Source organism: Vidua macroura, chromosome 2, assembly GCF_024509145.1.
Source record: "Vidua macroura isolate BioBank_ID:100142 chromosome 2, ASM2450914v1, whole genome shotgun sequence".
NCBI lineage: Eukaryota > Metazoa > Chordata > Aves > Passeriformes > Viduidae > Vidua > Vidua macroura.
Window position 1 is genome coordinate 76,990,485 of NC_071572.1, and position 16,678 is coordinate 77,007,162.

Below are 16,678 nucleotides of genomic sequence, written 5' to 3' on the forward strand. Positions count from 1 at the left end.
AATCTGCAGGGGGAAGTGGCATTGCAGGTGGCATTACTAGCAGACTGAAGGCTTACAGGGAGCAAGGCAAAGGACAAGGATCTGAGCAATACTTTGGGGCTTGAAAAGTAAGCAAAAAAAAAAAAAATACAATGGAAGGAGTTAATGAAGACCCAGTGTTAAACAGTATCAGCCACAGAGCTCTAAGCAGGGCAAATAAAATGCTCTGTAGGTTGAGGAGTCCAAACAAAAGAAGGCTAAAAGAAAACAGAAGAGGAACATGAGTAAAGCAAAGAAGCAGACACTGGAAAACCCAGATGGTGCATTTGGTCACAGGCACCAAAGAATCCGTGAAAGCTGTGCACGTGTAACCGCAGGCAACCATCAGCTCTGACATCTGCATTGCCAGATTCCCACACTTTTGGAAGATAAATAACTTGAAGGGAACACTTCAAATAATAGTACAGATATTGCTGTAAATCACAGTCATATTCCTCAGCTGTATTTCATCAGCTTTACCTTGTGTGCAATCTTTCTATCATATGCCAAGCAATGTTCCTCTATCCTATTACCTGCAAACAATCACTCCTAAATTCAGTACTTCATAGTCCCCTAATTCTGCTGTCTTTCCACCCATATATAAATGTCCTGTTCCACAGGCTAAAGGTAATATTTCTATAATTGTCCCCAGCATCTCTCAATGCCAACACAAGAGTGAACAGAGAGAAAAAGCCTTGCTGCACAGGGCATCTGAAGCAGGCTTTCAAAGTTCTACAGCCATCAAACTAAATCACCATCCTTGTTTACTATTTTTGGTGTAAGAAATTCTCTTAATACTTCATGAATAACTAGAACAAGAAGAGTTCCAGTTCCATCTAAAAATCTTTTCATGACTACCACCTATCCAGTTTGCTTTTGAAGGAAATATTTACTCATCTTCATTAAATTTCAGTGGCACTAGACCACAACACACACACACAACCTCAGTTTAATTACATGACTAAGTCTCTCACAGGCTGGGTCTCCCATACTGAAGCACAGGACAAGTCAGCTGTATTGAAATTGTTTTAAGTAACAGGGTGCTAACCAGTTCCAAAAATCAGGCACTTCTGTGTCAAAAGAAAAATAAAAAACAAACTGATGGAATAGGATAGTAAAAACTTAAAAAAATATATAAAGTGTGCTCATGAAGTATTTTTAATAGCACTTCTTGATCTGAAATGTCATTTTCAAACTCCTAATTCAGTGCTTACTCAATACCTACACAGTAAATACAGATGAACAATCCTGTAAATATATTAAATTAAGCCTTCCTTTTTCATACTGATTTCAAAACTGCAATACCAGCACCAGCTCTGCTAGAATTTTAGAAAACTTTGGTCCTTGTGCAGTCCACCCTCTTACCATGTAAATCCATTATTCCATTTGGACTAATCCTTTTGTCAAAAGGGTTCCTGGGAATACCAGGAGGCAGCTAATTTTACTACATTTTTATTCTTGGCAGTGTCTGAAAACTGGTTGTGTGGCTATTAAGAAAGTAAAATTCACACAGTGAGAGCTCCGAATAAAGAATAATCTCCCACATAATAATTTCTGCAAGTCTACAGGCATAGGTCTAAGGTTCAGTAGGTGTCCTGGAGCTTACAACCATGCCTCTTTGTTTTTCTTGCTTGAATAAACATTTGATAAAGGAAAGATGAAGAGAAATGTTAATCCTGAATTTGTATCTCAAGACATGCAGGGGGGAGAGAGAGAGAAAAAGAGACACAGGGATCTGGCTGGATTTTCTTACAAGGTTATAAGAAAAATAAATCCAAGGATACTAATCAGGGGAATTATCTCTCCTCTTATCTAAACAGCTACTTTAATGTAAAGTCAAGAAATAATTGGCCTTCCAGGAAGACACATGTTTGCATAAAAAGGAAGATACACAGGCCTACTCAGCTGAAATAAAAAACAACCAAAAAACAATAGTGAGGAGTGGGAACAGCTTCAGAAATGTATAGAGTTTGGGGACACATTGTGGAAGGGGCTGATATCTCCAGAGATTCCTCAAGCAATTTACCAGACAAAAAAAGTTGTAAACATAAAATAGAGCAATATAAGTCCTCATCCCACCACTGACTATAACTACTATACTTCTGGTCCAAGAAAAGCTATTTAACCCATATAAATCTTCCCATCTGTGCAATAGGTTAATAATATTTACCTACTCACGTCTTTGGGGTTAAAACATTATTGTTATTTTTAAAGTACGTTGAAGATGAATCATGCTATGTGATTGCTAAATATTATTATTACTAAAAATAAAGACGTATTGTTTGAATTAAAGAAAATAGTATATCTTTATCTTAAGAAGCTTGTCAGTGCATAATGAACTGAAATTGTGGTTGCTTAATATAGTTACTGCAATTTCTAGTCTGAATGCTCTGTATTTATTGTTTGCATTGCACTGACGTATATTAAATTAACAAGATTATGCCGTATGATTGCTCTCCTCTTGAGACCCTTAGGAAATGAGGCTGTCCTAGGGAGTACAGTGTTCAAATAAATATTATTTTATGCATTAGTTTATAAGCATGGACTGTCATTTTTCTGCATCTCTGGATGTGTTTTTAATGTTACCTAATTCCACATTATGTTTAAAGGAAACTTCATTGCTTTGAACATTAAAAACAAAAGAGTAGAAAGTGTATAAAATTGGACTGCAGGAAGCAATCCTGCAATGGAAGCTGAAGGGACCAATTCTTCCAGCTCATCTTTCTTTCCTGAACACTTACTCTCTCCTGTACCATTCTCACCTTACAAACTTAACACACAGGGGAGAATACGATGCTGTGCCCACTTGTGCATCCACAAGAGCATTTCTTTTCTTTTAGTATCACCGGAAGGAGTACACGTTACAAACTCATCACTCAGTCCAGCGCCAACCAATCTGATCTCTGGCTCTGTGCACCCACTGGCACAGTGCTCCTGTGAGTGGGCTGGACAACACCACCAGCATTTCCTGCCACGGCTTTGGCCACACATGGTTCAAGAGATACCAGAATCCAGAGCCAGGCCCAATGGCCTGTGCACACACAGCATCATTGTTTTCTAGGTTAGCAGATGTACTTGAATGGGTGTAGGCTGTTCCTTGATACCCAGACTCCAAGTTCCAAGTACAGACATGGCCAGACTGGAACCACTGCAGATTGCTGTATGAACATCCCGTGTGGCAACTGTGGTTCTTTGAACACAGACAATGCTATTTAGGCACAGCCAGAGCTAAGTTAAATACAGTTGGAGTCAAATGCTCAATTTCCTGGCTTATATAACACTGTTAGCACAGTCTGAATTTGTCAGAGTGTGGAATCATTACTCAAAGTGTCGGTAGGTTTTGTACACCACCTGAAGCATATTCCACAGCTTTTTCTTTTTGTGAAATAGAATTTACCTACCCATGTAATCCCAAATGAGTGCCATACATGCTCTGCTCAAAGCAAAGGTTAGAGGGGTCAGTCCTCAGTATATAAACACGGAAGCCTTGCACCTCCACTCTTCTGTGAATTTAGAACTAAGTTTTTCTCTTGTTTTAGAAGCTTTTAAGGCTGCAAATAAATCAAGATCAACGCACCAGGCTCCCAAAGCAAAAGCTGTTAATCTAGAATAAATTCAGCTGTCATTTAAAGTTAAACTAGATTGGACAAAGAGGCAGCAATCAAGCCATTTTCATGTGAGGCAGGTAATTACAGAATCTGTTTAACTACAGTGATTAGGCTCTGCTGAGAAGAAGCTCCAAGAAATCTCAAGCAACTTTTGAAGGGGGAAAAATAAGTTAACAGCTCTGAACCTCTTGCAATAGATTTGATTTCCCCCCCCCCCCCTTAAAACAAGCAAGCAGGTTAACAAGAGACAAAATGGAGATAAGGGAGTGTAAGTGGATCAAGGGGAGCCTTGGGAAATCCTCAGAGTATTTCTGCATGTGGCATTAAGTGGTTCATTTGGTGGTAAGTGATTAAATGGGAGAGGACTTCCTTTATCATGGAAATTGGTCCTCTATACTGTTGGACCTATGCTAATTATTTGAAACTGAGAAAAAAGGATGACTGTGTTATAATGGTTTATAATACACCACTTCATGCTGGACTATGAGGAACATTTACATTAATAGAGCCATGCAAGGAATCTGAACACCAGTGGATTTTTGTTTGGCAGAATTATTCTCAGTGGTGTCCAAAGTTCACAACCTAGAAAATGCTAGCTTTTCTTATACATTAACTTAAAGCAAAATGTGCCATTTTTAGTCACAACACTGAGAAAACAAAGACCCTCCTATTATACAGAGAAGTCTCCATTTCCAAGTCTAATTAAAATTAACCTTGTGATAGGAAAAAATATACTGCAATCATTAGGTAAGTGCAAACCTGTATTTAAATAATTCAAATCCTTTAGAGCCCTAATTTATATTTTGCAATGTAAGCTATGTAAACAGGGATATTCCTTCAAAGAGGGAAGGCCCACTAGCTCAGCATATCAGCTAATAGTTTCAGAGACTGGAGGTGCTGTTTCCAAATTCATTTGCTAATTCCCTTGCCACTTGGAGTAACTTTAAATTAAGTTCTCACCATATTACCTCAAATGGCTTGATAAATTAATGGGAAGGAAGACTAAAAGGCCTTTAAAGATCTCACTGGTGCAATACTAAAAATATTTCAAACTTTCAAGAGAAGAAACAGTAGTTTCATATTATGACTAGAACCTTGGATAGAACCAGACAAAGCAACACATTCAAACCCTTTAAAAGTCAAAAAGTATCATTAAAGGGTGATTCCTTCCTGCCTTGACTTCCTTGTCACCACTAGAATAACAAATTGTTATGGTTTCATTTTACAGTGTAGCAAGGAGGATTTGAGAATCTGCAGGGCCTCATCTGCTGCCTCTTAAGCAAACATCTAATGCAATTTTAAATTTCACTTCATCATTGTGATAGCTTCAAGCAAACCCCTCCTGTGTGCCAATCCTTCCTCTCAAAGGCACACAGTCAGTGTTACAGAATGGACAAAACCATCCCAAAACAATCAGCTCCCCTATGACTGTGATTTATGACATAAGCTACACTTGTAGGGACACATCTCCTCATTCTTCTTCATTCACTTTAAAGCAGTGCCTTGTAGTTTGTGAGTACGAAGTGCTGAAGCTACTTATTGTCACAGTGGTAAAATATAAGGTTTGATGGGTCATAGGGCTGAATCTATAGGGATATTTAGGTGTGTGAAAGTGCAAGAGAGAAATGATGAGGTCAATACCTCTGAAAGCATCAGAGGTGCATTTTCTTGAAAGCTTTAGGCCCAAGTGAGGCTTCATTTTCAAAAGTATGCCATGCATTTTAGAGTCTAAGTGTTCCCAAAAGTTACTGCGACTTAGGCTCATACATCACTTGGGCACTTCTGAAGGGTATACCTTTAGTAAATGTACAAAAGTGCCTGTAGCAGTGAGGTACCTCTCTTAAGTGTCAGGACAGTGAGGCTGCTTGCCTGCTAGGCACTCTTTATAAATCCCCTGGGAATCTTGCTGCATTTTTATATGTGTAAATAAATCTCACCTTGTCCTCTAGCGTCCTTTAAAAGCAACAGGACAACTCCCACACAAAGCCACTGTGTGCGTATCAATAAATCCCTGATAATCAAATCTCCCAATGATTACCGATACGGAATTACTGCTCGGGCTGGAGCAATGCCCGCTCAAACGCAGCCTACCAGCCTCAACAGCCCAATCTGACCTACAAGTGTTAAGCAAAGTACACAGACAGGTCATCTGGGGGATGATCTGCAAAGATGAAAACAGCTCTGCCAATGGAGTACCCTGGCCAGCCGAAAGGCCAACTTCAATGGCCATATTCTCCCAACTTCAATGACCATATTCCTCTTGATGTTCAATGGATGATAGAAAATAAGGACATAAGCACTCGTGGTGTCCAAGGAGGTCTTCAGATTTTCTTTTCTGTGCACTAAACTGGAGAAGCAAAGGCACTATGAGAACATTTCTCTGGTACAGGTATTCCCACCACAGAAATTCCCCATGTCACTCAATCTTCCTGAGATTTCCATGCCTCTACAGCTGCAATAAACTGACCAGAAACCTTGCCCCTCCTTATTTCAGACTATAATTGTTTGACCACAGGACTGCTGTCCCTAAAATCTAGAAAGTCTGAAAACTTACTAGAAATAGAGGAATGAAACACTGAAAATGAAATGTCAGTATTCAACAACCTGAGAAAATTTTTTGCTATTTGTCAGCTCCATACCAGCAGGCCATACCTGCTATTCCTTCAGCAAATGAAGACTTACAATCTCTGCATAATTTAGAAAGAACAGAGTAGGTAGCAGGGGGGAGGGGAACTTCTCATGTACCCCATCAGCTCTCCCTTAAAAGAAAAAGTACCCAGTTAAAGCCTTGTTGGTTCCAGGGTCTTTTTTTGGGGTTTCTGACACTAAAGTATGTGGCTTCCAGCATCAAATGTGGAGGTCAAGAAAACTTCCCTGAGAGGAGCTGCAGTCTCCAATTGCAGGATGATGTTTGCTCAGACCTGATGAAAGAAATGGCAGCCTCCTCTTCCTTTCCCTGGTACTCGCCTAAACAAAGAGATATGCAAGTGAATGTGCTGGCAAAGCCAGTGTTGGCTGTGCCCAGGAAGTGCCATTCATCCCTCAGAGGTTCCCCTCTGCTTACAGACACACAAATAGGACACAAGAAAGAGCGAATTATGGAGGCAGACAAATGGTTATTTAAAATAATGATCATGTTTTTTTTGTGGAATAGCCAGTGCTGGCTTCAGTTCAGGAGTGGAGGGGGAAGGATCTGCAAATTAAATTCACATGATCCATTCCTGTTCATTCACACAGTTATATAAACTGCCCATTGGTAGAAAGATGGTCATTTGTAAATTAAAGAAGAAAATTATGTAATTTAAGTATAAATATGTTGCTGATGAAGACCATTTATGGTAAAGATAAAGAAATAATCAAGTAGATGACATGGTGGAGCATGACTTCAACTAAACCCTTGTGGAATTTCACCTCTGGTTCCACTGGAGGTTCCACTGCTTTAACAACATAGTTGGGGCATATTGTCCTGCACAAAGGAGAACAGAATGCAATGGGTAACTTCTTAATTACATGCTCTATCAGATGCAATGTTCTCCCCAGCAGCAAAATGTCCACTGACTTTTACAAGGTATGGCTGGGCAGAGGCAATTTATAGCAGTAACTGCCCTAACCCATGGAGGTAAATGTCTTATCTCTCTGATTACCCAAAGCTGGAGCTTTGTCCGTTCTTAATGAAGACAACAGGAATTCCACTTTTGACATAAACTTGAGTAGAACAGACCCTCTAGAACACCAAACACTGGAAAAATGCTGATGTAGTCATAAACAGCTCTCAGACACCAATAGGTCATATTTTGGGTAGTGTTCTGGGCTTAGAAGTTCAGCCTTAGAAGTACTACCCAAACCGTCACCATTTCCTAGCAAATGGTTTGAACACTCCACGTCTCAAAAGCTATGAAATAAAGCAAAGAAAAAAGTCATAAAATAGGAGCTAATTCTAAATGTTGAATGCTGTTTTCCACATCATGTTGGGAGGCCATAGCTTATCCCTTTAACTGTGAGAGGAAGCATTTGGGGCACAGAAAGTATAAACACAAATACCCCAAGCACAGGCAGTGTGATAGCAAGTGGAAGTCTATTATGCAGAATTCGTGATTCCTTAATTCAGGCTCCATATGACCGCTGCAGGATATGCACTACAGTCTGATCTCAGTGTTTGTCACTTGTCAAAAAATTGAGAACAAAGAGCCAATTAGCTGTGGTTTGTTTTCTTTTATTTTGCTGGAAATAAAAGCTGAGCTATCACACACAAAAAAAAATCCTGGTGTGTGTACGAGTCAGGGAGAAGGAAAAAAACAATAAACAAACATTTTTACAAAAATTCAAATCATAGGACTTGCAAAATAAGGACAGCTGGGATACATAAACGAGCATTAGAAAAATTTCATTTTATACAACAGAAACTTTCCTATTCTGGCATTTGTTCTTTCAATATACAGTATAACCACTAACTTCTACTGCAAATCTGCAAAGATTTTAAAGGCAGCTTAGCTGCAGTGGGACTGATTTTTGAGGCTGTCTGAAAGGCAGTGACTGTCACAGAGGGGCCAGGTGCTTTTCAACCATTAAGATAACACTGCTTTGCATTTGGTTGGAGGTTATGATGATAGAGTATTTTGTGACAATGGAATTATTTGCTCCTCCCCACCTTGTTATGCAGTAGGTAAAGACACTGGAGACACATCACCAGTATTTGAGTGCCTCTGCAGTGAAACCCATCACAGATGCCTAAGATACAGCTCTGCAAGATAAAAAGGGACCACCTGGCTTCCCAGTCTCATCTCCTGGGTAACCTAGTCCACTATGTTTCACTCCACTGAACAGTAAACCAAAAGTTTTGACTACAAATTGGGGGAAAAAAAAAAAGAAAAAGAGACTACTTGAACCAATTGCAAAGACAGAGAGAACCTGGAGGGGTGGAGTAGGATTGCTGAAACTGGAATGTAATTAGAACAGAGAAGTCAATATCCATGTACTACAGAGATGACAAGAGATCTTTAAGGGACCACAAAGAAGTGGTCAAGGTTTTGGTTTGTGTCTCAGTTAAAAGTGCTTAATACAGCACTGACTGCCAACAAAAACTGATCATTCAGGAAGTACCAACAACAATCCAAGCAAGATCTGCAAGAGTTCTTGGGAGATTTCCAATTCAGTGATGGATCCAGCCCAAAACCTGACTGCATCAAAGAAGGTAATACATGACTAGTTTATTCGGACAGCCTAGTGTAACTCAAATACATAAACACTGTTGCTTATGGTGAAGGAGGGTAGGATTTAGCAATTTGCTTAACACTACACACAAAAAAGCAATTAGCAAATTCATTTTCATCCTGATCTGAAATCTCAAAATATTAAGAAATATATTTGTGCATTAATGTCTTGTTTTGTGTAAGGAATTGGCAAATACCTATAGTAACTACTATAAGAACACAACTCTTTCCATTGATGGGACTATTTTATGACTGACATGTCCAGTGAGCCCTTTCATTCCTTTTTTAGGCTCTATATTGAATGAGGAAAATCTGCTGCTTTTTCTACTATCACAACTCTGTCCTTTCAGTGTGCTGTTCATGAACTACTGAAGCTTATTATGCTTAAATAATAAAATAATGGAAACCAACAGAGTGATTCTGTACAAACACAGATTAAAGTTCTTTACCTAGAGCTGTGCTTAGGTCACTCCCAAAGGAGGCTGAAGGGAACAGTCTGTGTGCATAGGGGAAAACACATTTCATAGCTTAAGACAAGTGCCTTTTACACTGCTGCCTTTTAAGCAGCAATGGGACAGAAGTAATGTTGATTTCTAAGAAAAAACAAAATCCACATTTGGTTTTGAGCACAAACAGAGATAATTAAAGCACTTGCCCTAACAGGAAACTGCATTAGAAAACAACTTTGCACTTTTGAGGATGCACACTGTGTTTCTTGTTATGCCAATTTATTTTAATTAATCAGAAAAACATTTATTTGAGGTATTAGCAATGCTGGTGCTTAGCCTGTCATTCTGCCTCCCCTCTAAATACCCAGAATGGCAATTCCAAAGCAGAGCACATCTGGTGCAAGGAGGAATCTCTCCTTCTGGTACATCACTGAAAAGGAGCAGTATAAATTCAATGGGCCAAATCTTTGTCCTTCCATTCACCTGGAGCAAAGCTGAACTGTGCTGCAGTTCACCACCACGCAGAAGAAATACGATTTAACCCTTAGTGGAGTGTGACATCGTGGTCACAGCATTGCAGGAGCTCGTTCATGCTTGCCAGGGAAGAAGTGTGACAAACCACAGCACCTCTTAACTGGCAACCCGTGACCCAAATTTAATCTTGGAGTGTAAACATGGTAGGAGCAGGCCCACAGTCCCTCTGGGAGACAGAAGGAAAGCTAATAGTATGGCAAGGCTGGAAGGACCAAACAACTTGGACTGCACCCAGGTGATACTCCTGGAATACAAAGGGCAGGTGAGATCTTCCAGGAACCTTAAAGACAAAAAGGAACCAGAGGATGACTCGCACTCCTTTCAGATTTCTCTACATCACCTGTCATTTCTGAAACCATCACTGAGTTTCAGAATATCTCCATAGGAAGATGCTCCTCTCCAACAGTATCTGGAAAATGGAAATGAAAAATACCGTCTTCCATGCTCCTCTTTGCATTCTTCATTCAAATAATCGGAATAACTGACCTGTCCTCACCAGCACTTATCCCCTACCTTGTCTACCCAATCCAAAAGTATAGGGAAAACCTCAAAAAAGGAGCATACCCCCAAAATACATGTAGCTGACGTGACTTCTTAAAAATTTCTGAAGTTTAAAGAAGTTAGTTAATTTTGATAATATTTAAATAGTTTTCATTATTAAAATTAAGATCTATTTTAACAGCATGTTTTAGATTTTTTTCCCATTTTTCTTTGTTTCTCTGTACCTGTCCCATACACAAACCTTTTAAAATAAAATAAAGTGCACTAGAAATGTCATTTTACTCTTCTTTTAGTCGGACTAATGTTAATGGGTAATTGGAAAGTTCATGGGGCTGGCATAAAAAATAAACACCAAATATTTCTAGAGGCAGCAAAAACAAATTTGGGATTTGCCCTGACACTTGCAGAAAAAAAGTGCTACCAATATCACCAGTAGTATCTCCTAACTGGTACTGTTTGTCTTACCAGAAACATTAGAGGCCAGTGGGGAAAAAAAACAGCTTTGACAGTTGCATGGCAACAAGAAAAAGACTAGAGGGATGCTCCCTGAGGATGAGTGTGGCACAAACAGGGAGCAGACAGTAACTTGGCTCCAGCTGAGCTTGCTAGGTGCTGCCAGCCTGACCTTAGACCAGCTATAATCCAGCAGGCAGCGATTCTCACTGCACAACTCCACCAGCTCTCTGCCAGTGCCTCCCGTGCAATGGGGCCAGCTTTTAGCAACCAAATGATATGAAAGCTCTCAGGATAAATAAACCAGAAGATCAACTCAAACAGTCTGTGTGAAACGGCAGCAGCAAGCAAGTCCTCCAGCCTAGGCAGTTTCAGCACTCATATGCTTCTCCAATACAACATCTTGGGAGCTGTTGTATGGTACAAACTGAGACCAAGAAGGGAAACGTCCCAAATTCACAGTGTGACAGCCCACAGCATCATCCGGAGGAAAGCCAGCCTTTCCAAAAGGCACTTAATAAAGAGACCTGAAAATAAACTGAGCTTGCATATTTTGCTCACCTTAAATTCCTGCTAAAGTGATTGAGACTGAGGCCTAAGTCCCATTCAACTGTTGATTTAGTCAGGGTAGCATTCTTCTGTTAACACATGGAAAACAATCCGTTGTAACCTCCACAACTACCACATGCTGCTGCAACAGTGCCTACACTGCCACAGTATAGTCCCTTTTGTACTTTACAACCACCACCAGTAAGGGCAATTTATCATAGAATAAAAATTACCATATTTTAGCAGAAGATGGGGAAAAAAAAAAACAAACCAAAACTCTGTGTTAAAACTAATGAAAAGGCTTTTTTTTTTTTTTAATTACAAACCAATGAAGACCAAGCAACTATAGAAGTGTAACCAGGGAGAAAAATTTGCCCCAAACCTTTCATCCTCTTTCACAATAATTTTTTTTTCTCTTCGATTTTCAACCTTTTCTGTCACCACCAGCACTAAAAGCTGTTTTTTTTCCCCCGCTTTTGCTTGAAGAACAAACAAACAGTTGCCATTTCAGTCAAAGCAATGTTATTCTTTGGCTGGCTGGCACTGGTTTCAGCTCACAGGGCGGTCAGTTCCTCTGGCTCCCATCCAGCAAGCTGAATAAACCAGTCTGGCAGTAAGCACAACTCTGTTTGGACTCAGAAATCAGTGCTTCAGACCTGTTTCCAACCTGAGCGCGCTTCCAATTTACAGCACTCCAACACTGCAGGAAGTATACCAAGCCAATCTGAAACACAAATATATTTGAAACAAAGCTTTCTTCCATGCCTTTCGGTCTTTTTCCACACTCTTCTTCCTTCTCTCTTTAATATTTGCAGGTTGGAATTTAGTGCTCTTTTTTCTGCCACAAGTTTGGCCTTTTCAAGAAATAACTTCATCCAAGTGTGCCATTTCCTCCAAAATGCACAGCAGTGGCAGAAATCACAGACAGATCATTATCATCTTTTCTCTGTTTGTTGCTTCCCTCCTTTTGTATGGAGCACTATGAGAGTCAAGAAGAACTCTTCTGAAATTACAAAACTCATGTTTCATAGACATGCAGTCGCCCTGCATGTTCAAGACTTTCGACTCGCAGAGCACAAAACGGAAAACACAAGAAAACTTGTAATACAAGAGCAACTGTGGTTCAGCAAGTGCAAAGGCATGCTGGAAGGATTATAAGTGCAGGACTCGGCACTTTAGACTCCCCTTATGCTCCACTCTCTGGCAGAACAACACTAACAGCAGAATTCCACTTTACTGGGGTAAGGGACAGTGCTTATGAGAATGGCAGGAGATGCAAATGCAAAGGTTGAGAAATTGTATTGAGTGCTGTGTTTCAGTGCTCAGGTTATTATTTTCTCTTTCCTCCTCTCATTTTTCACACCATTAAAATTCCACCTCAGACACCAGACTCAAAGTGAACAAACAAACATGCATTGTTCGCTATCCAAACCCACCACGCTCACATGGCTGCTGTTGACGCTGCAGTGACACTTGAGCTGAGGAGCACAAACTACTCGGGCAGCTCATAGGGGGCATGCCAGAGTGACAGATTAAGTACAAAACTAATCCAACATGCTGTGTTTTTGCTGCACAGGTGTGTTCAGGGATTATCCTTCTGCCACACGAGTCACTTATGCCAATCTCTAAAGAGCCTCTTTCCTTCTGTTTCTTGGTTTATATCAAGTAAATTTTTCATGGCTACAGTGCTGAAACCCTTCCAGGGAAATTATTTTGTAAAACTTCAAATATTATCATTTCCTCTTGTACACAATAATTTATCAATCATTGTAGCATGCTACATCCTACTCTCAGCATCTCAGCAGACAGAAGTTACCCACATTCTTTGAAAGAATCTTAAATACTACTTCTTTGCCCTGCAAAAATCAATTTGGGAAAAAAAAAATTAAACCTTCAAGATCACCTCTAAATTCTGCACATAAATATTATGCTAAGCCAAGATGGAGACAAGTAGTAAAAAAGATGCAAGAACCCTGAGACATGTTTGAAGTCCTCAGATAAAAGTTAGCACATACAAATTCCCATTTAGAAGCAGAAGTAATTTGAAGAAGTTTTACTTAATGGATAGCACAGCAAATATGGGTTCTGGTTTCCAACAAAAAGTGACATGCAGTAAAATATTTAGGCAATCTCTTGAGGACTATGTAGCATTTAATAAATTAAAGGGCTTTAGTCAGCTTTCCACGTGACAGCAACCAACCCACGGTTCAGTCAGAGGAGAAGTGTTTGTGTTTAATCCCAAGATGGATTGGAAGAACTTCTGGCATGAACTGACACTGATATAAACTGCTCAAGAGTTTTTACAGGGAAGAAATGGAAGACAAAGCAAAGTGTTTTATATTGAAGCTACCATAATATTCAGCAGAAGCCAAAATTCTCTGTTCTGAAACTCATGTGACTAAACACTGGGATGAAATTTTCAAATAGGTAAGTAAACTGCCTTCATAAATTCCACCACTATGTTTAAAAATAATTTCTTTCTCATTCCAATTGTGTTAGGTGTGTCCGTGTAGCTTTGGGCAGAAAACAGGGTGTACTGGTTGTTAAAGAAATGGGAGAGTAAGGGGACGTGAATCTCGCTGTGGTGGTATCGCAGAATGCCTGGGTGACCTCAGGCTAGTCAGTTGTGACCTCCGTAAAATGGAGATAATCACAAGTATCTGATTCAAGGGGGTACCAGGAGACCTACTGTTTCCTGATTGTTTAGAGATGTACATGGGAAAGGCACAATATATAGTTACATGGGTTAGGTTTCTGGAAATATCTACTAGTGACACAATAGATTTTACCCATCTGTGTAAAAGTGTCAAGTACTGCTATTATTTTGACCTCATTGATAAAGAAAGGATGGGTGGTCTGGTAGATTGAAGCGCATTTTGGCTGGAAGCTATTACCCTTTGGGACGACCTCTTGTTTCAAGTTTCATTGGTGTATCAGAAAAGTTACAGGCAGCAACAGTAAGGTTTCTGTAATTCATGCTACAAAAACACTCAAATCTGTTTTATCTCCTTTGACATGCTACTCCTCCATACTAGTCCTAATGATATGTTCCCTAATCAAGCATATGTTAATGGCAGGAAGCAGTGTCACTTCTTTCAGGTTTTACCTGATCTGTCTTTGGGTACTTACTGTATCTGTGAAGCTATACGAAGCTCAATTGTCTCTCGCTATTAAAGAGGTGTAGAAAAACTGACTGCAATGCTAAGAAGGGCATAAAAAATGATGGTAATTTAAGAGGATGACTGATTTTAAAAAAAGATGCCTAAATTGAGGTAAAATGTAGATCCTTCTGATAGTTTCATGTAGCCATTCAGTCTTAGGGAGAGAAGCTGTTTAAGGTGATTTGGGCAGGATTTATGTAAACTGAGTAGCAAGGAAAATAGATGATTTACATTAAAACATATCACAAGCAACCATCAAGTAGCAGTAGTTTTACTACTGAAATGTGACTCTGGAGAATTTTTACAAAATCTCCACACTTAGCCAGGCAGGATAAGGCAAGAAAGGGGCAAATGTGAAAGTAGTAGTTTCAACTTGGAGTAATCCATGCCGATTTCTATTTCACCGGAAAACTTTTATACCAGAAATATCCAGAATTACATATTACAGAATGCAAATACTGGCACCTCTGTCTAAAGCGCACATTTACCACCAAGTGCCCTTGTTTTACTCAGTGTTTGCAAGGATGAACCACTCTATCATCTGTATCAGTAAGGCAACTCCCACCCACATGTGCTTCAACCCCAGACTTGACTAATGCATGAATCTTTATGCTGTGCTCCTTATGAAATGCTGTGTCCTATCACGTTGCCACGATACTGCTGCTAGATTTATGGCTCTAACTAAATCATCTGATCATACCACTTCTGTGCTGTGCTTCTTCCATTACCACCTAATGTATCAAAAGCATCGATTTTACACTTGCCAGCTTTCCTGCCGGAGCACTCCAAGGTCCTGCACCACTTTATTACACCCCATGCCCACTCCCAGAGCTGTCATGCTAATGAGCCATGTGTCGCTACTTTAATTTTTCTGAAGCAGGTCACAAAGCTCAATTCTCCCCTCATGTGGGAGAACCTAGAGTCCAATTCCTGAGCGGTCGTGGCTGGCTGATTTTGAATAGTGCATATGATGACAGGCTCTCATCTTACTGGCCTGGCCACCACAACACCCCTTCCCTCCCAAATGCTGAAAGAAATATAGCCACTTATGGTTTCAGAACGCTTTTTCCTATTTGCAGCATACTGTACTTACCAAACACCTAATATCCTGAGGTGTCCAAAATGCTGAAATTATAACCTACTTAACCTCAATAATTCTGAAATAACCTCAATAATTCTGAAATAATTTTTATCTCTACAATAGGGGTCTTATTTAGACTGAAAGAAAATGAAAGACAGCATGATTAAGAGACTCAATTGTCAGGGCACCTAGAAATACCCTGAAAACCTAGAGAAATGTAGCACAACAGAAAAAGGCTCAGATCCTCCAGAAAGGACCAATATATTTTATGACCTGCAGGTATGAATCCCTTCCAACTCCAGGTATTTTATGATTTCTATCAATTTACTGTCTTGTCAGGACATCAGTTAGGAAAGGTGAGAAAGACAAGAGGTTAGAGTAGCAACTTTTAGATTACCCTGAAAGGCATGCCAAACACACTTGCTATATTTTGTAGGGTTAATTTCTGAGTGATTTTGATGTCCTATGATGTGAAAGAATAGGAACAACTAGGAGGTAATTACTGAGGGCCAGTCCAGCCATCTTATTTTGACCACTCCTACTAATAAGGCTACTTGGTGCTTGAGACCCTTAATGAGCAAAAGATTTGAATCTCAGTAGCTTTGCTTGTTTTAGAATCTTAAATGGCATGTGAGCTGGGGAGAAATGCATCAGCTGTCATTCTGTTAGCAATTGTTTTCCACGTGCATTTGTGTTTTAGTGGTAGAAAGCAGCAGATTAAGATATGAGGTCTCTGCCGTTTAGTAGCGATTTCCCAGCATCACGATCCCTGGAAGTGCTCAGAAGGTACTGCATGAGGTACCTGAGGACATGGTTTAGCAGAGAACATGATGGTGCTGGGTTAACAGTTAGACTCAGTGACCTTAGAGTATTTTCCAGCCTTTATGATTCTCTGATACTGTGAAGTAACGTGGAGTCACTTGGCCCATGGGCAACATGGGTCTTTTGGCCCACTGCTGTTGTCTTTAGTGAATGGCTCCACATTTTCATGGTATTTTCACATGTCAGTATTAGCTGACCTCTTGTGAACAGAGGTAACATACACTACATCTCAATTTTATCACCTTCTGTCATACAATATTACATTTTATCTTTACACTTTCTCTGCTTTATA

At 39.8% G+C, this 16,678-nt stretch overlaps 1 protein-coding gene across 1 annotated transcript in view; it reads right to left on the reverse strand.

Moving 5' to 3' along the window:
* TENM4 (teneurin transmembrane protein 4) overlaps positions 1-16,678 on the reverse strand; it is a 342,135-nt gene that overhangs the window by 229,499 nt on the left and 95,958 nt on the right. The window lies entirely within an intron of this gene.